Source organism: Rana temporaria, chromosome 4 (genome assembly GCF_905171775.1).
Source record: "Rana temporaria chromosome 4, aRanTem1.1, whole genome shotgun sequence".
NCBI classification, from domain to species: domain Eukaryota; kingdom Metazoa; phylum Chordata; class Amphibia; order Anura; family Ranidae; genus Rana; species Rana temporaria.
This window is the reverse complement of record NC_053492.1, coordinates 131,247,800-131,274,817: the sequence shown is the minus strand read 5'-3', so window position 1 is coordinate 131,274,817 and position 27,018 is coordinate 131,247,800.

Below are 27,018 nucleotides of genomic sequence, written 5' to 3'. Positions count from 1 at the left end.
TGGCATTAGTGTCAAGCAAATGACCTGTGCTCAGTGCACGGTAGGGCAGCTCCTCGGCACAAGACCTGGAAGATGGCATTATTCACTGTAGTATTGCCCACTACTAATGTGATTGTCATCTTCCTCAGTGGTCCCTCATGCACAAAGCTGGACCAATATAAGTATGCAACTAAGGTTATATCTGGAGTTTAGCTTTAAACATTTAGCAACTGCATGTCCGCAATGTACTGCGGACGAGCAGCCTCTGTAGGCAAAGCAATGTACATGGTACATCGATGCCTACTTCTGGGTTTATGGTATGCACATTCACTCACCCTGTCCGGCACCCGCTGTGATTGTACACAGTGGGAGCCTGTCAGCAAGGTCTGGCCAATGATTCACGACCGGGTCTTGCTGATAGGCTGTGTGCAATCACAGCCTATCAGCAAGGCTGTGATTGCACACAGCTCTGGGCTGTGTGCAATCACAGCCCAGAGCTCTTATGTTGGTAAACAACAAAGAGCTCTGAATCAAGGGAGCGGTCTGTCAGTTTTTTAATCTGAGAGATCAGTTAGTAAAAGCAGCACACTGTACACACATTACACAGGCTCATGCATATATTTAACCCCTTGATCACCCTAGATGTATACCCCTTCCCAGTTAGTTTCATTAGTACAGTGACAGTATATAGTATTATCACTGATCACTGTACTAATGTCTCAACATGTTTCATCCTATTCAGGCTTCTTCAGGAAAATGAGTGGTGATACTACTGGCAAAATAAACCAAAACAATATCATACAAATATTGTTATATCCACATAATTTGTTTACTATACATATGTGACAATAAAGGATACGTCCACCTATTGAAAATAGTCTCCCAAAAGAGGATCCTTACCTGCAAATGATGAAGAGGCAAGGAGTTATTGTAACGAATAGGGATGAGCCAAACACCTCCCAGTTTCGGTTTGCATCAGAACATGCGAACAGGCAATAAATTTGTTCGAACATCCGAACACCGTTAAAGTCTATGGGACTCGACCATGAAAAATCTAAAGTGCTAATTTTAAAGGCTTATATGCAAGTTATTGCCATAAAAAGTGTTTGGGGACCTGGGCCCTGCCCCAGGGGACATGTATCAATGCAAAAAAAAGTTTTAAAAACTGAAGTTTTTCCGGGAGCAGAGATTTTAATAATGCTTAAAGTGAAACAATAAAAGGGAAATATTCTTTTAAATTTCATACCTGGGGGTATGTATAGTATGCCTGTAAAGTTTCCCGTGCTTAGAACTGTCCCTGCACAAAATGTAATTTCTGAAGGAAAACAAGTAATTTAAAGGTATTCGCGGCTATAATGAATTGTTGGCTCCCGGCAATACAGAGAAAAGTCATTGAAAGTCATTGATTAAAAAAAAATTACGTGGAGGTACCCCCAAATTCAATTACCAGGCCCTTCAGGTCTGGTATGGATATTAAGGGGAACCCTGCGTCAAATATCACAATAAGCGTATATTGATTGGTTTGCGCAAAAGTTATAGCGCCTACAAAATAGGGGATAGAATTATGGCATTTTTTTTATTATTTTTTTTTTTATTAGTAATGGCTTTTTTTTGGGACTGCTTTTTTTGGGACTGCGACATTATGGCGGACAGATCGGACACTTTTGACACATTTTTGGGACCATTGACAATTTAACAGCGATCAGTGCTATAAAAATGCACTGAGTACTGTAAAAATGTCACTGGCAGTGAAGGGATTAACACAAGGGGGAGATCAAGGGGTTAATTGAGTTCCATAATTTGTGTTCTAGCTGAAGGGGGGGTGGGACTTACATGGGGAAATTACAGATCGCTGTTCTTACTTTGTATGAACATACAATCAGCAGGGCTGGATTTGCTCTCCCTGCCGCCCCAGGGCCACGTTTTTTTTTTTTACTTTTTTATCGCTTTTTTTATTTAATTGTAGCTTGTCGTTTACTTTTTTTTTATTTTTGTATACTGTTCTTATTATTTTTTATATTATTTTACTTACTCTTTACTTTTCAATTTTATTCATTACATTTTTATTTTTTTTTTAAAAAAAATTATAATTTTTTCACTTAACTTTATTGCTATCACACAGAAAAAAACAATTGCCTGTGTGATAGTAATTGGAGGTGACAGGTTGTCTTTATTGACCCTGTCATCTCCAAAACAGGAGTCTTAGCACTGTGCTAGAAGTCCTGTCTCAGCTGAGATGGGAAGAGCACAGCTCACCCCTCTCACTGTGTACCCCACACAATTCTCCCACACAGCATCTTACCGCCCTTAACTGTATGTTTCGGCCGTCGGGGGACTCCATGCTGCTGCCCCCCATTGGCGCCCTGCCGCCCCAAGGCCTAGCTTTGGTGGCCTTGTGGAAAATCCGGGCCTGACAATCAGTCATTTCTCCTCTGAAAGAACTGGGAGCTGTGTGTATACACACACAGCTCCCAGTTCTTGCTCTGTCATGAGCGAATGCGGGTGCCTGGCGATCATGGCGTCCTCAAGCACTCGCATCAGCTCCGGGGGTGAGCAGTGGGTGCGTGCGCATGCCTCTGGCGGCACGTGCAAGCCCCTAGTGGCCACAGGGCGAAGCGACGTAACATAAGGTAATTTCGCCCAGCCGAGCCATGTTGCCGCAGTAAAACTGGCAAGTGGTTAAGAGACTTTATTTCAGGCAACTTTGTTCAACTTATATGACTGTGATGTGTGTTGTCCTTTATTAGACCCCTTGGCTGCAATCTTATGGGCATACAGGCTCCCTGCTTCCTTTTCAATAAATATTTAAGAAGTGAGTGCTCATTACTGAATAATTTGACTAACATAAGAACTTAAGATTGCAGTATTATACAATAGAGAAAGGACTAGGACTCTTTTGGGATATTTATTAAGAGCTGTTTATTTTTGAATCTAGATCCATATTAAAATCATTGTGGTTCTATACTCTTCTCTGCAGAAGGTCCAGCTGTTGGGCGTTTGGCCCCACCTGGTAAATATAAGCTGGCACTCCTGGACAGACATATGTCATATTTACATTCATTACAATAACTCCTTGCCTCTTCATCATTTGGAGGTAGGAATCCTCTTTTGGGAGAATATATTGTGATAAGTGGATATAGCCTTTATTGTCACATATGTATAGTAAACAAATTATGTGGATATAACAATGTGTGTGTGATATTGTTTTGATTTATTTCTGTTTATTTTTCCAGTAGTATCACCACTCATTTTCCTGAAGCTTGAATAGGCGAAACATGTTGAATAGCATGTGTGATGAATGACATTATATTCCCCTATTTGCCTCTAGTTATTTATTAAGGGATGTTTTTGCCTCTGATTTTGTGTAAACTGGTCTGGAATGGCAATTTCCATACACTTATTTTAGCAGAATACATTTTGGCCAAAATTTATGAAGAAATTAGATTTAACATCTTTTTTATTTGATATGTTTTATAGAAGAAAGTAAAAAATATTGGATCAGATTCAGAGAAAAAGTACGCCGGCGTATCTACTGATACACCGGCGTACTTTTAAATTTGCCGCGTCGTATCTTTAGTTTGAATCCTCATACCAAGATACAACGGCTTCTGGCTTCGATCCGACAGGCGTACGGCTTTGTACGCCTTCGGATCGTAGGTGCAATACTTCGGCGCCCGCTGGGTGGAGTTTGCGTCGTTTTCTGCGTCGGGTATGCTAATTAGCATTTTCCGTCGATCCATGAAGGTACGCGCGGCCGTCGCATTCTCTTACGTCGCCGCTAGTCGGCTTTTCCCGGCGTATAGTTAGAGCTGCTATTTTGTGGCCTATATTTAGACTTGCCATGTTAAAGTATGGCCGTCGTTCCCGCGTCAAATTAAATTTTTTTATTTTTTTTGCGTAAGTCGTCTGTGAATAGGAAAGGACGTAACTCACGTCGACGTTCAAAAAATGACGTCGGTGTGATGTCATTTCGCGCAAAGCACGGCGGGAAATTTCTAAACGGAGCATGCGCAGTACGTTTGGCGTGGGAACGCGCCTAATTTAAATGATCCACGCCCCCTACCTGGATCATTTGAATTAGACGGGCTTGCGCCGGAGAGATTTACGCTACGCCGCCGCAACTTTAAAGGTAAATGCGATACGTTACGCCGCCGCAGATGTACCTGAATCTGGCCCATTATTTTTTTTCTGAATTCTTTTTTTTTTATTATTTATTTATTTATAGCACAAAAAGTAATAGTGGTGACCAACAAAAATACCACTATAGGAAAGCTCTATTTGTGTGAAAATAAAATATATAAATTAAGCTTGGGCATTATGCGCAATCGCCAGTTAAAATAGCGCAGTGCTGAATAGAAAACAATGGCCTGGTCATGAATGGGGTAAAATCTTCCAGAGCTGAAGTGGTTAACCACAATTTAAAACTTTGCTTACTATAGGAAAGCTCAGCCACCTACAAATGTCTTTTGACAGTGAGCGTGCTGAAAGCTCAGCAATCTACAATACATTAGGTAAAAGAAGACAAGGGACTGTACGAGATTAGAGAATTAATAAATATAATCAATGGTGATGAAGCAGATTTCTTTGCTCAACAGATCAGGAAATCGAGGCCCAACTCTAGAAGAGATGTGTTGTTGGCTTTCAAAAGAGATTGGGAAGGAGGAAACCTTTGGCAATTTTATTTTTCTTGTGTGTGTTTCCATTTGGGGGATTTATACTAATTTCTTATCTACAGTGTTACAGATGTCACACAAAGCAGAAGAGAGAAAATAAGAGAAAATTGCCCAAACAAGAAACTTTCTCAAAATTGGCAGTGGGGTCCTTGTTTTGAATCCTGATCAGATACTATCTGCATGATCTGCCTGTGCTTGTGTTTCTTTTTCCCACACTGTCATGTTGTTAAAGTGTTATTGACTCCTTTTTTTAAACCGGCCATTGTATGTGTATGTATGCAAGATATCTACCTAAGATTGTAAGCTTCTTGGGGGCTTCTTTAATGCACAGTATGTACAACACTGTAAACGGTTTTGCTATTAAAAAACAAAAACAAAAAAAAACACCTGGAATAAATAAAACTGCACTGAAAAGAACAAGTGCTTACAGTGCATCTGTGTCTAGACTGTTAATGATTTTACATATTTCTAATGGAATTTAAAATAGTTTTACAACCAGCATTCACTAACCTCTTTAGTTGCATATACTGTAGAGTAACTAGTCCTCAAAGATCACAACATGAACTCTGAAGTCTGGTTTAGGTTAGTTATTTACAAAAAACACCTGCTTTTAATAGAAGGCTGATAGACCACCACGTTTTCCCTTCCATACAATATAAAAATGTAGCTAGGTTCCCTCGACTATGTGTCCACGTGCATTCCCCCCACCACAGTGCTGCCGTTCGAGAGAGACTGGGCTATGGGTGTCAGTGCCGGATCCCCACTTTTCCTATGCTTTCCTATGCCTCCCACCGCTGCTGCATAGAGGGACAAAAGTGCAGCAGCCAGCTCTCTCTATGCACTCCTCCCCACTGCTGTGTGAGTTGCTCTGTATAAACCCCCACTCTATCCTTCGTCTTGTCTACAATGGCTTGGGACAATCAGGGAGAAGGAGAGCTGGAATCAGAGGTAGGGAGAGGACTTGCATGCAGGCACAAGAGGATGCTGGGAAGTGTAGTCTTAAAGGGATGCTGTGTAATCCATGGGAATGGCTACAAAACTATAGGTTCCAAGATCCCTCAATATTATAGAAGGAGAACTAAATGTTTCCAAGGCAAACTGACCAAGACTTGGGGGAAATCCAAGGCTGGATTGAGCTAGTTAAGGCCTTTTACATTGCGTGTCTGAGTCTATACACTCCATATGGCTGAGAGACTGAATCAATGTGGGCCTCTTGTGTTTGTGGGGACCTAGAACAGGACAGACCCAACTCTGGGTGTCTGTGCCCATACCAGGGACCCAGGGACTGAGTGTTAGCCTCCCGGAACCCAAAGCTGGAGGGACCTGTTGTCACGTGTGTCTGCAGTCTGAGTGAGTTAGTGAGGAACCGATCAGGAGAACTGAAACAACTAATTCCCAAGACCTGGGACCAGACCTGCTACCTGGTCAGAAGTGGTGAGCTGAACTACTCCTCCTAAACTCACACAGTTAGGCCCCTTTCACATGTGCGGACCATATGTCTGCATTTTCATCCATCCGTTGCGGATGAAAATGGGACATACATTGGTCCCTATGCGATTGCGGGTGTCAGCGGATGACCATCCGCTGACACCCGTAATCACCCGCCTCCGCAAAGCTCCGATTTTTCGGACGGAATAAAATCCTATTTTTCTTCCGTCTGGCGGATCGGATGAACACGGACATCCGTGTTCATCCGATCCCCCCATAGGGAAGAGCGGAGGAAAGACAGGGTGGTCCCTGCACAGTGTTTGGGGACCGCCCTGTCAGCCGACGGCTCAGCGTGGATTTTACGGAGGATCCCCGCTGAGCTGACGGACACACGGAGGCGGATCATTACTTAAGAGGAACCTCCTGATAAATTAATTTAAAAAAACAAAAACATATAACTTTTATTAAACATGTTGCAGAGTACATTCTCAAAAAAGTACAAAGTACAAAGTACACAGTTTACAGTATTTATGTGGCATTAATTCTCTCTTCCCCCTTTTTTTCTCTGTCTAACAGAGCTAGATTTAATTAAAAAAAAAGTACTTTCCAAAATAGCTCACATATCTAAACTTTGGTCATCTAGTCATGTGCAAAATAAATCCCGTGGGGCAGATCTATAAAGAGAGTACGCCGGCGTATCTAGTGATACGCCGGCGTACTTTCAAATTTCCCGCGTCGTATCTTTGTTTTGAATCCTCAAAACAAGATACGACGGCATCTGGGTTAGATCCGACAGGCGTACGTCTTCGTACGCCTTTGGATCTTAGATGCAATTCTTCGGCGTCCGCTGGGCTACGTGCTCCGTACCGCAGTCAATCAAGCACCAAGTCTGCACATCGCTGGGCACAGTCGCAGGATCGTTGCTAAAATCGCTTTCTGTGTCTGATGACCAACTTCCCCAGGAGTCGCTATCACTCAACTATGCAAGCGATTCTGCATCACTGTCGCTGTCTTCCAGCAGGTCATATACCGCTTTTGAGGTGGAGGTGCACTTTGATGCCATGGTCGCTGTGCAGTTTACAGACACAAAGCACAGTAAAACTGCAAACAAGGGCACTGAAGAAAGCACTGGGGGGCAATCTAAGGTCAATATATTTTATTTTGTATTGTAATCCAATAGGATTACATTGTATAAGTGTGTTTGTACTTTTATACATTTGAATTTGCCGCCGGTTCCGCCCTCCTGCGTTGCGACTAACAGGGAAGGGAATCAGGGGAACACAGTGCATCGGGCGGAAGATCCGGCCTCTGTACACTGCGGAAATACATCGTGGGATCCCGAGGACAAGGTAAGTAACCTCTTCCAGGATCCAGTGATGAAATCCCGAGTGGCTTGGGGTTACCGATAATGGCAGTGAAATTCCACCCCGAGCCACACTCTGGAATACCGCTAGGCAGGTTAATTATAATTTTATTGTTTGTGATTGTGTCTTGTTTCCATTATTGTGATTTTGTGTCTTCATTGAATATATGTCACAAATGTCACGCCTACCCCAATACAGGTGGTCAGACACTATAGCTAGCTACTGTTTGCTTCACCTATAGCAGCCAGGTAAAAGGCAGGCTGAGTTCAGGAAATAGTCCAATATCCGATCAAATGAGACAGTCCAGGCAAAAGGCAGGCAGAGTTCAGGGAATAGTCCAATATCCAATCCAGGTCATGCACAGGGAAATCCAACAGAAAAGCAGGGCAGACAAATGGGAGGCTTGATCAGGAACAATGCAGGTAACTCTGTCTGTATCACAAGCAAGGGATAGAGTGTTTGGTTTGCTCATATCAGGTGACTGATCAGATCAATCACCTTACAGGTGAACACAGACAGGGGGAATGCAACAGTCAACACCTGGATGCTGGAATGAGAAGCAGGTGCACTAAGTGATCCTAAAAATATAGCTGTATTTTAATAATTTCCCTTGGGATTATTAAAGAGTTCTTAATCTGAATGAATCTGAATTCTAAATTACTCTTCATCCTTCCCTTTCCAGAGCTTTGAAGCAGATACTTGTATCACAGGAGAGATATTGCAGGGATATGGAAAAAGACAATATTTCTTGATACTGCAATTGTTACTGTGATTTCAGTGTTACCATTATGACAGTCTCACGTAATAGAGGTCCATATCTTATGTTTCATAGACATTTTATTGAAATACAAAGCAACAATCAATAATGTTTCAGAACTGCAATTGTAGTATTGACCGGTTCTGAGAATAGATATGCATGTAGATGTTCATGAGAACAAGGACCTGTCTAGTCTGTAACCGTCAAAGCAGCAGATATTTAGATTATATTTTAAGGAAATCTGGCATAGTAGACATATGAGAGCTGCTGTTGCTGACTTGTTATTAGGGTGTATGTTCTGTTGCTGTCATTACCCTTTTCTTTGCAACCAAGTCTGATTTATTAGCAAGTCACTGCCCTGGCACAGGCATGTATTTGGCAATTGTTGAAAATCTTGACTTACAGATGAATACTCCACACATGACAGTTAAACAAACTTGCAGGTTTACTTCAAAGCCCACTTTGTAGCATACATTTCCTTTGATCCCCTGCTATTCACTTCAACTACTATGAGCAAAGAAAATGTTTATACTTCCAGGTATGGCTGAGCTTGTGATATATGTCATATGACAATACTGATGCTTGACTATCAGCCAGGCTCTGGCAAATGGTGGCAGGGAGAAAGTCAGCCTTGGGTAAGCTCCCACTAGGGATCCTACCACAGTTTACCCATGGCGATCTTTGCTTATTCTTAGTTTTTACATAGTTAATGGATCACTCCACATACAACTCATAGTTTGAGTATAAGGCTCCTTTCACACTGGGGCATTTTTCGAGCGTTATTCAAGCGTTTTTCAGGTGCTTTGGCGTTAAAAAAAAGCCGGTAAAGCGCCTGAAAGAAGCCTTACCTGCAATCCCAATGTGAAAGAGTGCTTTCAGAGCCCTTTCACACTGCCAGTGCCCGAAAAACGCTGTTAAAGCACCGCTAAGACCCTAAAGTTTTAGGGCGTTTTTGCAGTGCCTCAGTGTGAAAGGGCAAGGCGTTTTTACAGCGCTTTCAACTAATTTCAATGGAGAGGGGCATTTTTGGAGTGTTTTTTTCAGCACCCAAAAGCTGCTCCAAAGATGCTGCTTGCAGGACTTTTCTCAACGCCCCGCCAGTGCAACGCCTCAGTGTGAAAGGGCAAGGCGTTTTTACAGCGCTTTCAATTCATTTCAATGGAGAGGGGCGTTTTTGGAGCGTTTTTTTTTTCAGCACCCAAAAGCAGCTCCAAAGATGCTACTTGCAGGACTCAGTGTGAAAGGGTCCATTAAAATGCATGGAAAGCGTTTTATGAGCGTTTTAATAGCGCTATTTTTAACACTAAAACGCTGTAAAAACGATTCAGTGTGAAAAGGTTCTAAGTGTATTCCAGTGAACCAGATCCTAACTACCTTCACATTGCACTCTAAGGCCGCGTACACATGATCAGTCCATCCGATGAAGCTGACTGATGGTCTGATGTGCCTACACACCATCAGTTAAAAAAACGATCGAGTCCAACGCAGTGACGTAAAACACAACGACGTGCTAAGAAAAATTAAGTTCAAAGCTTCCAAGCATGCGTCGACTTGATTCTGAGCATGCGCTGGTTTTAAAGTTCTAAAATTTTTGACCGAAGGATAACTGACCGATGGGGCCCACACACCATCGGTTTGGACCCATGAAACGGTCCTTCAGTCCGTTTCCATCGGTTTTGACCGACCGTGTGTACGCGCCCTAAGAGTGAGATTTCACTGCTGTACAACTTCTAAATTGAATGCCTCTTTATAATAGCGGTATTGAGTGGGAAGGTCTAGAACTTGAGGGCAGAGAAGTCACCAAAAGTGCCCCTTGGAGATGCAAGTAAAATACTCCTGAAATTCTAGAAGTTTGGGCCGGTTAAGTAAAAAACAAAACATTCCAGGTGAGGGAAGCAAGAGGAAGAAATACATTACTGACCTCATATATTACCTTGTATATCAAATTAACTTTCCATATGAAAACATTTCCATCCAGTGGGGAAAAAAGTATTTAGTCAGTCACCAATTGTGCAAGTTCTCCCACTTAAAAAGATGAATATCAAAGATAGAGGAGATTGTTTACAGAAAACCGTTCTGTTGCGATACTGGCCAACATCCTAAACTAATACTGTATAGAAAAAAAGTTTCCCCTCAAGGGCTAGACTTTATAGGCACAGATTATATGACCACATTGGGTAAAATGTATTAAATATTTATTATAGCAAAGTAGAACAAAAAACTAAATGATAAAAGTTGAATCATATAAACCTTGCAGCCATATGTCAATGGAACATGCAATACATGAAAATACATAAAGGTGTGCACATCATACAATGAAGAAATCCTACGCATTACGGAGACGAAACTCCTTCTTCAGGGGGGAATCCACGGTATGTTTTATAATGTAATCTAAAATACAAAAGCGATTCATAAACTTATAGGCCCGGATTCACATACATCGGCGCATATTTATTGGGTTTCCTCTGCATAAGCCAGCGTAGGTGGAAGTAGGCGTGAGCCATGCAAATGATGGGCCAAGCGCCATAGAAGTACTTAATATGTACAGACGCATGCGCCGTCCCGTGGCCGCATCCCAGTGTGCATGCTCAGAATCATGTCGAAACAACTGCCTAAGATATGTCGAATCACTGCCTACGACGTGAATGTAACCTACACCTAGTCATATTCACGTACTACGTAAACGACGTAAAATACGACGGCTGTGTTCCCTGGTCCATACCTTTGCATGGGTTGCGCCTCCTATATGGGGAATAACTTTACGCCGGACGTACGACTTATGCAAACCGCGTATATTATGTGCCGGGCGCAAGTACGTTTGTGAATCGACGTATCTCCCTCATTACCATATTTGAATAGGAAATCAATGCGAGCGCCACTTGTGGCCAGCGTAAATATGCGCCCACGATACGCCAGCGTAGGAAAGTTACGTCGGTCGGATGAAGCCTATTTTCAGGCGTATCTAGTTTTGTGGGCACGGCGCACAGATACGACGGCACATATTTGCACTTACGCGGCGTATCTCGAGATACGTCGGTGTAAGTGCTTTGTGAATCCGGGCCATAGTGTTTTTTAATCAGAGAAGATTTTCAGTTTCATCAAAATGGCAAAAGATGGATATAAAGGCATAAATGTTGAATAAAAAAATGGCGGAGGTATACTAACATGAACATGCATGCATGGGGGCCTGAAGCGGAGTGTCAGCAAAAGAAAAAAGTTGGAAGAAAGAAAAACACAGGGCCCTAGAGTCGTGTGAAAAAAGGTTGGTATTCCAAAGAAAACCAGCAGGGGCCGGCGAGAGGCTTAAAAAGATGAGAGAGGCCTGTAATTGTCATCATAGGTATACCTCAACCATGAGAGACAAAATATGGAAACAAATCCAAACAATCGCATTGTCTGATTTGGATATAATTTATTTGCAAATTATGTTGGAAAATAAGTATTTGGTCTATATCAAAAGTTCATCTCAATACTTTGTTATATACCCTTTGTTGGCAATGACAGAGGTCAAACGTTTTCTGTAAGTCTTCACAAGGTTGTCACACACTGTTGCTGGTATGTTGGCCCATTACTCCATGCAGATCTTCTCTAGAGCAGTGATGTTTTGGGGCTGTCGCTGGGCAACACGGACTTTCAACTCCCTCCAAAGGTTTTCTATGGGGTTGAGATCTGGAGACTGGCTAGGCCACTCCAGGACCTTGAAATGCTTCTTACAAAGCCACTTCTTCGTTGACTGGGCGGTGTGTTTGGGATCATTGTCATGCTGAAAGACCCAGTCACGTTTCATCTTCACTGCCCTTGCTGATGGGAGGAGATTTGCACTCAAAATCTCATGATACATGGCCCCATTCATTCTTTCATGTACACGGATCAGTCGTCCTGTTCCCTTTGCAGAAAAATTACCCCAAAAGCATGATGTTGCCACCCCCATGCTTCACACTAGGTATGCTGTTCTTTGGTTGCAACTCAGCATTCTCTCTCCTCTAAACACGACTTTGGTTTCATCTGACCATATGACATTCCCCCAATCCTCTTTTGGATCATCCAAATGCTCTCTAGCAAACCTCAGATGGGCCCGGACATGTACTGGTTTAAGCAGGGGACCCATCTGTCACTTCAGGATCTGGCGGCGTAGTGTGTTACTGATGGTAGCCTTTGTTACGTTGGTCCCAGCTCTATGCAGATCATTCACAAGGTCCCCCTGTGTGGTTCTGGGATTTTTGGTCACCATTCTTGTGATCATTTTGAGCCCACGGAGTGAGATCTTGCGTGGAGCCCCAGATCGAGGGAGATTATCAGTGGTCTTGTATGTCTTCCTTTTTCTAATTATTGCTCCCACAGTTTATTTCCTTACACCAAGCTGCTTGCCTATTGCAGATTCAATCTTCCCAGCCTGGTGCAGGTCTAGAATTTTGTTTCTGGTGTCCTTCGACAGCTCTTTGGTCTTCACTAGTGTTGCTCACGAATATTCGCATTGCGAATATTCGACTCGAATATAGCATATTTGAGAAATCGCGCTATATTTCGAATTTCGCGGTGAATATTCGCAATTCCGAATATTCGCATTTTTTCAATTTGATTTTTAAAACAGATCACATCCTATCGACGTCTAAAAGCATTGCTGGTATGATTAGAGACCCTGGGCCGAGTAGCTAAGCTGAGGCGATCCTTTTATGTTGCCAAATTGAAAAAAAAAAAATTGCGATTTTTCGCTATTGCGAATGCGAAAATGATTGCGAATTTTCGATAACTGTGGTAGGAGAACTCTGATTGTCTCTGATGCAAAAGGGGGGGGCTTTGTGTATGTGTATGTTATGAATATTTGTATGTTTGATATTATTATTTTTTGTAAGAAGGAAAAAATTGCGCATACCTTAAAAAAGGGGAGAATACAGCAGCAACTCAAAAATGTTATACAACATAAATTAATACAAGACAGAAAATGGAGTCGCTCTACAAGAATAAAAAATATGTCTAGTGACAAGACGTGGGCAAATTATAAAATAAGCAAGCGCAAATAACTTGTGAAATACACAGTGAAACAAATATATAAAGAAATATAGTCCCAATAATAGAAAAATAATCTTTCATAAAAATGTCTTTGATATGTGAAGTGAAAAAAAGTCCAAAGCATGCAGCATGAACTTGTTCAATCTTTAAGGTTTTTGATTGACAAACGGCTGTGACAGATGGATAGAGTAAAGAATCACCACCAATGCAAAACACTTTTTATTTTCTATTGTAAAATATCAAGAATATTCTGAGCCAATCAGAGTGCTCCTTCCGCATTTGCCGAATATTCGCAATTATTTTGTATTGTAAAATATCAAGAATATTCTGAGCCAATCAGAGTGCTCCTTCTGCATTTGCCGAATATTCGCAATTATTTTGTATTGTAAAATATCAAGAATATTCTGAGCCAATCAGAGTGCTCCTTCCGCATTTGCCGAATATTCGCAATTATTTTGTATTGTAAAATATCAAGAATATTCTGAGCCAATCAGAGTGCTCCTTCTGCATTTGCCGAATATTCGCAATTATTTTGTATTGTAAAATATCAAGAATATTCTGAGCCAATCAGAGTGCTCCTTCCGCATTTGCCGAATATTCGCAATTATTTTGTATTGTAAAATATCACGAATATTCTGAGCCAATCAGAGTGCTCCTACAGCATTTCTCGAAATTGCGCAATAAATATCGCATTCGCATGTTGCGATATTTCGATAAAATATCACGAATATTCTGAGCCAATCAGAGCGCTCCTCCAGCATTTCTCGAAATTGCGCAATAAATATCGCATTCGCATGTTGCGATATTTCGATAAAATATCACGAATATTCTGAGCCAATCAGAGTGCTCCTACCGCAGTTATCAAAAAATTATTTTCGCATTCGCAATAGCGAAAAATCGCAATCATTTACTTTCGATAAAATATCACGAATATTCGAATTTAGCGAATATATCTCGAATATTCGAATATATATTCGAGATATATCGCGAAATCGAATATGGCATATTCTGCTCAACACTAGTCTTCACCATAGTGGAGTTTGGATTGTGACTGTTTGAGGTTGTGGACAGGTGTCTTTTATACTGATAACAAGTTCAAACAGGTGCCATTAATACAGGTAATGAGTGGAGGACAGAGGAGCCTCTTAAAGAAGAAGATAAAGGTCTGTGAGAGACAGAAATCGTGCTTGTTTGTAGGTGACCAAATACTTATTTTCCACCATAATTTGCAAATAAATTCTTTCCAAATCAGACAATGTGATTGTCTGGATTTGTTTCCACATTTTGTCTCTCATAGTTGAGCAATACCTATGATGACAATTACAGGCCTCTCATCTTTTTAAGTGGGAGAACTTGCACAATGGTGGCTGACTATACTTTTTTGCCCCACTGTATATACATATTCTACATATAATGGTGCATATTGCTTAGCAGAAAAAAAACATTCAGTCCAATTTTAGATTTATTTACTGGTCTTCTTGTTAATACTACCTGTAACGGAATGGCCTGTGGGACACAGAAGCTCTTGAAAAGTATGAGATACTCCTGTTTCAGCTTCACCAATGACTTGTATGTCTAAAATCATCCTATGTCCACTAGGGGCATAGAATGACTGAGAAATTATATCTTGGACTGCATAATATGGGGTAAAGAGTGAATGAGAACCCCACTATGGTCTGTGCTAGTCACACTTAATGAGCTATAGATATTGTATATATATATTGTGTGTTGGCTGATGTGTACTAAAAAAGCTTGCTGTGGTAATGTTGTCTGCTACTGTGATTTAAATGAACCTTAGAATGGCTCCTAAAGACCTTTTATTGAGACACTGTATTGTGTGAAAGTTCTATTGATTATAGATGTGTGTTGTGAGTTAGCACAGTCTAAAGGTCAGATGTCTGACTTATGTCTACTAAAGGAATGTGTATTGTATAGCAGGTGAGAGAAGCCGGAGTCATGAAGTCTGACTAAAAGATGTGTATTGGAGGCTCGTTAGTAACCATTGTACAATGTTGTGGGTGGAGTGTGTCATTGTCCATTTGATTACTGCAAGTATTCTTTTTGGTGTATAAGAGCTTGCCTTCTCAATAAAGATTGTCTATTCCTGTTGATCCAGAGAACAGAGCTGTGTCTCGTTTCTGGGGGGAAATCTGTATGGGTCGTGTCGCCGGATTGTGGAGTGCCGATAAGCTGTCTTGGGCTTGGAATGGAATATCTTAAACGCGTTAACCCCTGTCCCATTTGGGGTTCCGTTACAATTGGTGGCAGGGGTGGGATGATCCCACAGCCTTAAAGAACAGCTACAAGAGGACACAGGACAATGGAGACACAGTATGAACGGCTGAAGCTCTCTTCCCTCAAGGACTTACTGGAGAGCTGGGGCAGACTGGCCAACAACTGTAAGAAAGGGGACATTATTGCAGAAATTGTCGAAATGGATAGAGCTGAAAGGCCCAGCGTAACAGACAGGACACCCGAGGAGGCAAGTTTTGATCGGGCTGTTAAATGAAGATTGGCACAGTATGGTCCTAACCCTCCACCGGAAGTCATAGACCTAGTTATAGCTGCTGTGGATTCAACTTGGCTACATCAAAGAGGTGCTGCAGCAGCAGAAGTCACAGCAGCATCAACTGCAGGGAGAGGAGAGTTACAGATACCAATCGCCATGGAAGAGGAATTCAGAAGGAGGTTACAAGAGATGCAGATACAGCATAGAGGACCAGTATCAGAGGGGGCCCTGCTGGGATGGTCTGATTTGATCCGTTGCCTACTCTGGAAGGAAGTGCTAGCTCTCGAGCAGCAACACCAGGGAAAGGTCCTCCCCTCCATCCATGTAAGGTACTGGCCGCAGTATGATGTACGAATGCCGTTATTGGGGGAACAACCGAAGCAGGAGTGGACAACAGAGTTAAGCAGGCTGATCTGGGCAGAGATGCGGTTGGACGAGAGCTACAGAGCCCTCCGGCGGTATGTAGCCCAAGAGTGCCCGTGGTCAGCGGATGACAGCCCCACGGAAGGCTATGACTATGATGGCCTGGGATTGTTGTATTGGAGGATGTCCAGTGACCCTGACTTTGGGAGTGATCAGGAGTGGCGCTTGGAGGAAATAATGGAGCACAGAGAGCAAAAAATTGAATGTCCCGGAAGGGCACTGGGTACAGGAAGATTTGGAGTTTCTGGCCGTGCAGGAATGGGAGCTGGAAATCGCCTACAGACAGCTGCTAGACTCTGCTCAGCAGCAGGGTGGAGCTCCCTTTGCCTGGGACTATCAGGAAATATCAGGGGACAACTCTGAAATCCTGGCTGATGAATTGGCAGTGGAAAATCTGGAGATTGCCATCCCTAAAGCCGAAGCGGATGATGTTGAGTTCCAGGGAGCCGGGGGGCAGTTGGCCCCTCTCTCCAGCAACAAGCTGAGGTGGTAAAGCTTTTACTCCCAGCTCAATCACTGGGAGCAGGGCAGGATGCTACTGGCCACTGCATACAGCTGCAGCTTGAGCTGATATCGGGGGATGGGACTGTGGTCTCCACTTACAGCAACCGCTGGCAACAGAGCAGAGTGCCACAGGCCTCTGCTCCCAACTAACAGAAGAGGGAGTTCCTGTGGTAGTGGATGGGACTTCAATCTTCACTGACCCAACCCCAGAAAATGGTGCGGCACTGAGACAGGAGGATGTCAGCCTTGCTTTGCAAACACCGGGGGATTTTCACCTACCACAAGTGGATGGGACTTTAGTCTTCACTTGTATACCCCAGGGATGGGGGGCAGTTGGCCCAGATCCCCAACAGCATGACAGACTGAGTCCAGTCACCTTGTCTTCTCTCCAGCGGCTGAAAGGACTCCAAGGAAAAGGGCCAGTCCAGGCCTCTCCCCAGCGGCAGGCATGTTCTCTGAGAGAGGCAGAGGTTGGCTGGGTGAGTAATGCTCTGTTCGGAGCAATTTATTTGGGGTACTGTATGGATACCAGCATTAGAGGAATAGAACCATGGACTAACTTCGGAGTCAACCCGTCTGGGGTCTCCTCATGTGTTAGTCTCCTGCCGAAAGGGGAGACATGTAACGGAATGGCCCGTGGGACCCAGAAGCTCTTGAAAAGTATGAGATACTCCTGTTTCAGCTTCACCAATGACTCTTATGTCTAAAATCATCCTATGTCCACTAGGGGCATAGGAAGACTGAGAAATGATATCTTGGACTACATGAGATGAGGCACAGGGTGAATGAGAACCCCACTATGGTCTGTGCTAGTCACATTTAATGAGGTATAGATATTGTGTATATATACTGTGTGTTGGCTGATGTGTACTATAAAAGCTTGTTGTGGTAATGTCGTCTGCTAATGTGATATAAATGAACCTTAGGATGGCTCCTAAAGACCTTTCATTGAGTTATGGCAGTCAGGAAGGAATTTTTTTCCCCGGTCGCTGCAGATTGGCACAGCACGCCTGGGGTTTTTCGCCTTCCTCTGGACCAATCGGGGAGAGAAGACTCAACGAGTGACGGCTCACTTGGCAGTCTTCCGCCCATCACCATATAAGACCCCCCCAATCAACATTACTTCCCTGCGTTTTTTTCTCTGACCATGGGTTACCTAAAATACTCTGCAGAAACCATCCGGGAACTAAAACCATTTGCCTCTATACCAAAAAAGCTCTAAGGAATGAGCGACTGTTGAGAACCAATCGACGATCAACAGTCAAAAACTACACGCAGGTACCCCAGCCCAATATGCGCTTTGGTCAACACAAGATCGGCAGTAAAACACCGACAAGAAATCTATGATTTCATCCTTTAACACAATCTAGACTGCCTCTTCATCACAGAAAGCTGACTGACAGCCGACTGCAATACCATTCTAACAGAATTGGTGCCAGCAAATTATCGCATTCAAATGCAAAACAGAGTGGGGCAAAGAGGGGGGGCCTGGCGGTGATCCACAAGACTCACCTCTCAATCACCAAACCAGTCCTTCAAAACTCGCTTCCATTCATGGAAACCCCTCACTCTGCAGCTGCAAACAAATCCCCAAGATACGGTCCATATGCTACTTTACTATAGACCACCAGGCCCAAAAACGCACCTTCTCACGTTGTTGACGGAATTCATCTCCACCTATACCCTAAACATCAAGCACCTTTTGGTGCTTGGGGATTTCAACCTCTGGGCCAACTCCTCACTGGACCCCGTAGCCGACGCCTGCATCGACCATCTGGAAGGATTAGGTCTGCAGCAACTAATACAAGGCCCCACTCATGCCTCAGGCCATATGCTCAATCTCATTTTCAAACACGATTTGGAAATTGACGTCCTGGGAAATGAGCCGCAACTATGGACCGATCACCATGCCATCAAATTCACAATTACCAAAAATGCCAGCCCAAAAAAAACGACAAAACCGGTGACAACTCACTGGACTAGATCTCAGAAGAAGCTCCACTCGGAACTCTTCAAAACAACACTAGGGAACAAAATAAAAACAACCCAACAAAAACAAACAGCCACAGAAACACTTGACGCCATCAACAAGGCGCTACTACAGTCAGCTGACTTAGTAGCAACAAAAAGCATCTGGAAAAACAACTCCAGCTGGTTTAACCACTTAAGCCCCGGACCAATACGCTGTCTAAAGACCAAAGGTGTTTTTACAATTTGGCAATGCGCTGCTTTAACTGGTAATTGCGCGGTCATGCAATGTTGTACCGAAACAAAACTTGCGTCCTTTTCTTCCCACAAATAGAGCTTTATTTTGATGGTATTTGATCGCCTCTGCGATTTTTATTTTTTGCGATATAAACGCAAAAAGACCGTAAATTTTGAAAAAAAAAACGATTTTTCTTATAACAAAAAGTAAAAAAAATCGAATAAACTAAATTTTAGTCAAACATTTAGGCCAAAATGTATTCAGCCACATGTCTTTAGTAAAAAAAATCGCAATAAGCATATATTTATTGGTTTTCGCAAAAGTTATAGCGTCTACAAACTAGGGTACATTTTCTGGAATTTACACAGCTTTTATTTTATGACTGCCTATCTCATTTCTTGAGGTGCTAAAATGGCAGGGCAGTACAAACCCCCCCCAAATGACCCCATTTTGGAAAGTAGACACCCCAAGGAAACTGCTGAGAGGCATGTTGAGTCCATTGAATATTTAATTTTTTTTGTCCCAAGTGATTGAATAATGACGAAAAAAAAAAAAAAAAAAATGTTTACAAAAAGTTGTCACTAAATGATATATTTCTCACACATGCCATGGTTATATGTGGAATTGCACCCCAAAATACATTCTGCTGCTTCTCCTGAGTACGGGGATACCACATGTGTGGGACTTTTTGGGAGCCTAGCCGCGTACGGGACCCCGAAAACCAATCACCGCCTTCAGGATTTCTAAGGGCATACATTTTTGATTTCACTCCTCACTACCTATCACAGTTTCGAAGGCAATAAAATGCCAAAACAGCACAAAACCCCCCCAAATGACCCCATTTTGGAAAGTAGACACCCCAAGCTATTTGCTGAGAGGCATGTTGAGTCCATGGAATATTTAATTTTTTTGCCCCAAGTCACTGAATAATGACCAAAAAAAAAAAAATACAAAACGTTGTCACTAAATGATATATTTCTCACACATGCCACGGTTATATGTGGAATTGCACCCCAAAATACATTCTGCTGCTTCTCCTGAGTACGGGGATACCACATGTGTGGGACTTTTTGGGAGCCTAGCCGCGTACGGGACCCCGAAAACCAATCACCGCCTTCAGGATTTCTAAGGGCATAAATTTTTGATTTCACTCCTCACTACCTATCACAGTTTCGAAGGCAATAAAATGCCAAAACAGCACAAAACCCCCCCAAATGACCCCATTTTGGAAAGTAGACACCCCAAGCTATTTGCTGAGAGGCATGTTGAGTCCATGGAATATTTAATTTTTTTGCCCCAAGTCACTGAATAATGACCAAAAAAAAAAAAATACAAAACGTTGTCACTAAATGATATATTTCTCACACATGCCACGGTTATATGTGGAATTGCACCCCAAAATACATTCTGCTGCTTCTCCTGAGTACGGGGATACCACATGTGTGGGACTTTTTGGGAGCCTAGCCGCGTACGGGGCCCCGAAAACCAAGCACTGCCTTCAAGATTTGTGTGAGTGAAATCAAAAATTTATGTCCTTAGAAATCTTGAAGGCGGTGCTTGGTTTTCGGGGTCTCATACGCGGCTAGGCTCCCAAAAAGTCCCACACATGTGGTATCCCCGTACTCAGGAGAAGTAGCAGAATGTATTTTGGGGTGCAATTCCACATATAACCATGGCATGTGTGAGAAATATATCATTTAGTGACAATGTTTTGTACATTTTTTTATTTTAATTTTTTTTGGTCATGATTCAATCACTTGGGGCAAAAAAATTAAATATTCCATGGACTCAACATGCCTCTCAGCAAATAGCTTGGGGTGTCTACTTTCCAAAATGGGGTCATTTGGGGTTTTTTTGTGCTATTTTGGCATTTTATGGCCTTCGAAACTGTGATAGGTAGTGAGGAGTGAAATCAAAAATTTGCGCCCTTAGAAATGCTGAAGGCGGTGCTTGGTTTTCGGGGTCCCGTACGCGGCTAGGCTCCCAAAAAGTCCCAAACATGTGGTATCCCTGTACTCAGGAGAAGCAGCAGAATGTATTTTAGGGTGCAACTCCACATATAACCATGGCATGTGTGAGCAATATATCATTTAGTGACACATTTTTCTTTTTTTTTTTTTTTTCTCATTATTCAATCACTTTGGACAAAAAAAAAAAAAATCAATGGACTCAACATGCCTCTCAGCAGTTTCCTTGGGGTGTCTTCTTTCCAAAATGGGGTCATTTGGGTTTTTTTTGTGCTATTTTGGCATTTTATGGCCTTCGAAACTGTGATAGGTAGTGAGGAGTGAAATCAAAAATTTACACCCTTAGAAAGCCTGAAGGCGGTGATTGGTTTTTGGGGTCCCGTACGCGGCTAGGCTCCCAAAAAGTCTCACACATGTGGTATCCCCGTACTCAGGAGAAGCAGCAGAATGCATTTTGGGGTGTAATTCCACATATGCCCATGGCATGTTTGAGCAATATATCATTTAGTGACAACTTTGCGCAAAAAAAAATATATATATATATATATATTTATATTTCCCGCAACTTGGGTCAAAATCTAAAATATTCCATGGACTTAAGATGCCTCTCAGCAAATAGCTTGGGGTGTCTACTTTCCAAAATGGGGTCATTTGGGGGGGTTTTCAATTGTCCTGGCATTTTATGCACAACAATTAGAAGCTTATGTCACACATCACCCACTCTTCTAACCACTTGAAGAAAAAGCCCTTTCTGACACTGTTTGTTTACATAAAAACATATTATTTTTTTGCAAGAAAGTAAAGTTGAACCCCCAAACATTATATATTTTTTTAAAGCAAAGGCCCTACAGATTAAAATGGTGGGTGTTGCAAAAAAAATTTCCACACAGTATTTGCGCAGCGTTTTTTCAAACGCATTTTTTGGGGAAAAAATACACTTTTTTTTATTTTAAAGCACTAAAACACACTATATTGCCCAAATTATTGATGAAATAAAAATTATGATCTTAGGCCGAGTACATGGATACCAAACACGACATACTTTAAAATTGCGCACAAACGCGCAGTGGCGACAAACTACATACATTTTTAAAAGCCTTTAAAAGCCTTTACAGGTTACCACATTAGATTTACAGAGTAGGTCTACTGCTAAAATGACTGCCCTCGATCTGCCCTTCGCGGTGATACCTCACATGCATGGTGCAATTGCTGTTTACATATGACTCCAGACCGACGCTTGCGTTCGTCTTTGCGCAAGAGCAGGGGGGGACAGGGATGCTTTTTTTTATTTTTTTATTTTTTTATATATTTATTTCGCTTTTTTTATTTTATTTGTTAACTGTTCCTTCCATTTATTTATTTTTTTACCATTTTTATTGTTATCTCAGGGAATGTAAATATCCCTTATGATAGCAATAGTTAGTGACAGGTACTCTTTTTTTTTTTTAAATGGGGTCTATTAGACCCTAGATCTTTCCTCTGCCCTCAAAGCATCTGACCACACCAAGATCGGTGTGATAAAATGCTTTCCCATATTCTCAATGGCGCCGTTTATATCTGGGGGGGGGGACATTCCCTCCCACTGAATGTAAAAGCAGTCTAGAGGCTAATTAGCCGCTAGGACTGCTTTTACATGAAAGCCGACCGCTGGCTGAAAAGAATGATACCAAGATGATGCCTAAACCCGCAGGCATCATTCTGGTATAACCATTCAAAGTCCTGCAACATACCAGTACGTTGATGGTTCTTGTTGGACATGTATTGTAATCTTTTTTTTTTTTTCATGCAGTCTGTTGGCTGAACAAAAAAAAGATTGATCGGTGGGTATGCCCACCATTAGAATACCTCCCTTCATCCACCCACTTCTAATGATGGGCATACATGCACCATTTATATATGCCGAAGCATGGGGGCATCCTCCCGCAAAAAAGTTATGCCGCGTACGGTCGGACTTTTCTATGCCGCGTACACACGGTCGGACTTTTCTATGCCGTGTACACATGGTCAGACTTTTCCACAGGAAAGCCTCCGTAGGAATGTCAACCGTATGTTCGCTCCTCCGCCCCTAATGCCCCCATGCTCCGGCATATATGCTCTTTTTTGAACTGTAGTGGTGAAATCACCTCCTACAGCATTGGAGTCGCGGCTTTATATATCGTGGGAGCAAACGCTGTTGCTGTCACGCTAAATAAATCCGCACTGCAACTGAATGGCGTACCTGCTAAGCAAATGATGGTTAACATTAAAACAAAGTAACATTCCAGTATAACAGTAAGATCATACCATACCTGCAAAGCAAATACCTATAAAAAAACATAGTAAAAAATAAAACATTTTTTAACGCAACCTGTGCCTAAAATATATATATGCCAAAGCATGGGGGCATCCTCCCGCAAAAAAGTTATGCCGCGTACGGTCGGACTTTTCTATGCCGCGTACACACGGTCGGACTTTTCTATGCCGTGTACACATGGTCAGACTTTTCCACGGGAAAGCCTCCGTAGGAATGTCAACCGTATGTACGCGGCATTAGGAGCAAAATCGCTCCTCCGCCCCTGCTGCCCGCATGCTTCGGCATATATGCTCTTTTTTTTAACTGTGGTGGTGAAATCACCTCCTACAGCACTGGAGTCGCGGCTTTATATATCGTGGGAGCAAACGCTGTTGCTGTCAAGATAAATAAGTCCGCGCAACAGCTGAATGGCGTACCTGAAAACAGTAAAATAAATTACATACCTGAAAAGCAAGCATGAAAAAACATAACAACAATAAAACTTTGCAGAATAGAATACAGTAAAAAAGAGCAGAACAATAGAGAGAGAATAGAGAGGGAGAGAACAATAAAACGACAACTATTTTTGGTTTTTTTATTTTATATTTTTTTGTGTGTTTTTATTTTTTACTTTTTTTTTTTTTTTTTTTAACACTTTTTTTTGTAACTGTGAACTGTAACTTCAACTTTTCGGTTCCAGGTTTGGGTCTCTCAAAATGCGATGGCATCTTGGGAGACCCTGTGTGAGTGTGCCTAGCCTGTGAAATGTTTCACCCTACACTAATAATTAACGTGTGTGTGGAAGCGTTCAAAACATTCACCAATACAAAGACCAGGATTGCCAGGACATTTGGGACAAAAATAACGGGTGTCACGCCTAAATCCGCGCTTGGTACAGACACGACATTTTCTTTGGGGGGCTCGTTGGGTAGGGGTACTCGGGAGGACATAAGAAAAATGCCTCTCATGCAGTCGGCTTACTGCATTTGGTAGGAGATGGTGAGGTACAATACCGCCTGGATACAGGAGTTCTGTGATGATATCCCTCTGGAATTGAAGGAAGGATTCATTCCGTCCTGAAGCTCTGTATACGACATGAGCATTCAGTAGAGCCAATTGAAATAAATGTAGAGACACTTTTTTGTACCAGCGTCTCGTCTTACGGGCAATATGATACGGCGCCATTAACTGGTCGTTGAGGTCCACCCCTCCCATGTTTTGGTTATATTCGTGGACACAGAGGGGTTTCTCCACAACACCAGTCGCCGTACGAATTTGGACTGTCGTGTCTGCGTGAAGGGTGGTAAGAACGAAAACATTCCTATTGTCCCGCCACTTCACAGCGAGCAAATTTTTACATCTGCAGCAGGCTCTCGCCCCCGGCCTAACACGGGCATCTACAAGCCGCTGGGGGAAGCCCCGGCGATTAGGTCGCACGGTGCCACATGCTCCAATCTGTTGATCAAATAAGTGGCTAAAAAGTGGCACGCTGCTGTAAAAATTGTCCACATACAAATGGTACCCCTTTCCGAATAAGGGTGACACCAAGTCCCAAACAATCTTGCCAGCGCTCCCCATGTAATCTGGGCATCCTTCCGGCTCTACCTGACTATCTTTTCCCTCGTAAACCCTAAAGCTCCATGTGTAGCCTGTGGCCCTGTCACAGAGCTTATAGAGCTTGACCCCGTATCTGGCACGCTTGCTGGGAAGGAACTGTTTGAAAGACAAACGGCCAGCAAATTTAATCAGGGACTCATCAACGCATACAACCTGCTGGGGATTAAACAAGGCTGCAAAACGTTCGTTGAAATGGTTTACGAGGGGCCGAATTTTGTAGAGCCGGTCAAATTCAGGGTCTCCACGTGGACGACAAAGTGCATTGTCACTGAAATGCAGGAACCGCAGGATCGCCTCGTATCGTCTCCTGGCCATGTGAGCAGAGAAAATGTACATATGGTCAATGGGATGTGTGGACCAATACATCCGCAATGACGGAAATTTGTGTATGCCCATGTTGAGGGTAAGGCCCAGAAAGGTCTTAAATTCGGAAACCTCGAGAGGTTTCCATTCTTTGGCAAGGCGAGACTGGGGGTTAGCGGCGATGTAAGTACCAGCATATAAATTAGTCTGGTCCACAATAGATCTATAGAGATCTTCCGTGAAATACAGCGAATAAAAATCAAGTGACGTAAAGTTCGCTGTATCCACCTGAATACCGGGTTGGCCAGTGAATGGGGGAAGTACAGGTGCTGTAGAAGTGGTGGGGACCCAATCAGGATAGGCAAATTCTACAGGAAGGGCACTATGGGCACGACGGGCCTGTCTCTGTCTTCTTCTTGGTGGCAGCGGGACACTACTTGTGCTTGCCACATCGCCAGCTTCAACTGCACTTATGGGACTCGCCACGTCACCAAGTGTTACTGCAGTGCTGGATAAACGACCAGGGTGTACTAGGCCGCTGGTGCTTGCCAATTCACCAGAAGGAATAGCGGCGCTAGTACTGGATCTCTGCTCCATACGAGGGTCCTGCGGTTCTTGCTGCTCAACAACATCAGAATGGGATCGGGTACGCCTGGCCTTAGCAGGGACCTCAACTTCGTCGTGCGAGCTATCTGACATGGAGCCGCTGTCGTAAATGGGTTCATATTCTGAGCCAGAATCTGTCAGATGCGTGACCTCCTCCTCTTCACTATCTGACATGCACATGAACTCCAAGGCCTGCTTATCATTGTACCTTCGGTTTGCCATTTTGGACTCTAAATTTAGTGGTACAATGGTAAGGATTCACAGGTAAAAAAAGCACCTGACTATAGAAAAGCAAATGTAGAAAACGCTTCAAAAAAAACTGTAAGCGATCGCAGGGATCAGGCCTGTCTCTGCGAACGCTGCAGTTATGTGTCTTGTGTTTTGTAAGTGACAGTGATCGATCGATACTGCACTTGGGTGGGTTGGGCTGGGCAGAGGGGGAAAACGCAGGTGCTAGCGGGTATCTGGGCTGATTCCGCTAACAATGCGTTTTTGGGTACCCTAAACTGCTGGGTACGCTAGTATAGATCTGATCAGATCAGGTATCGATCCGTTCAGATCCTATACCACTAAGGGGGGTGTATGCTTAGCGAGTGGGTGTAAGCGGTACTGGCTCTAACCTAACGCTGCCTGGGGCGACGCAGACCCTGACTGGCGCTAAAATTAAATTTATATCACCCGCCGGGTGATCAGGGGGTTAAACCTATTGGGTTATATACGGCGGGTGCTCTGATGCTATAAACAGCAAACTAACCAACCAGCGTCAACCGTAACACTTATACGGTGATCACTGGTGAAAGGGTTAACTAGGGGGCAATCAGGGGGTTAAAACCTTTATTCGGTAATATATGGGGGTACCTAACGCTTTCTAAAAACCTGGTGGCGAACCTAAAATAACTAAATAACTAACTGGCTAACCACGTCACCAGTGACACTTATACAGTGATCAGTGGTGAAAGGGTTAACTCTAGGGGCAATCAGGGGTTAAAACCTTTATTTATGGGGGTACCTAACGCTATATAAACCTGGCGGCGAACCTCAAAAAAAACTAACTGCCTAGCGGCAACAGTGACACTAATACAGCGATCAGAAACCGATCGCTTAGTGACACTGGCAATAGGGGTGAAAGGGTTAACTCTAGGGGCAATCAGGGGTTAAAACCTTTATTTATGGGGGTACCTAACGCTATATAAACCTGGCGGCGAACCTCAAAAAAAACTAACTGCCTAGCGGCAACAGTGACACTAATACAGCGATCAGAAACCGATCGCTTAGTGACACTGGCAATAGGGGTGAAAGGGTTAACTCTAGGGGCAATCAGGGGTTAAAACCTTTATTTATGGGGGTACCTAACGCTATATAAACCTGGCGGCGAACTATAAAAGCTTGTTGTGGTAATG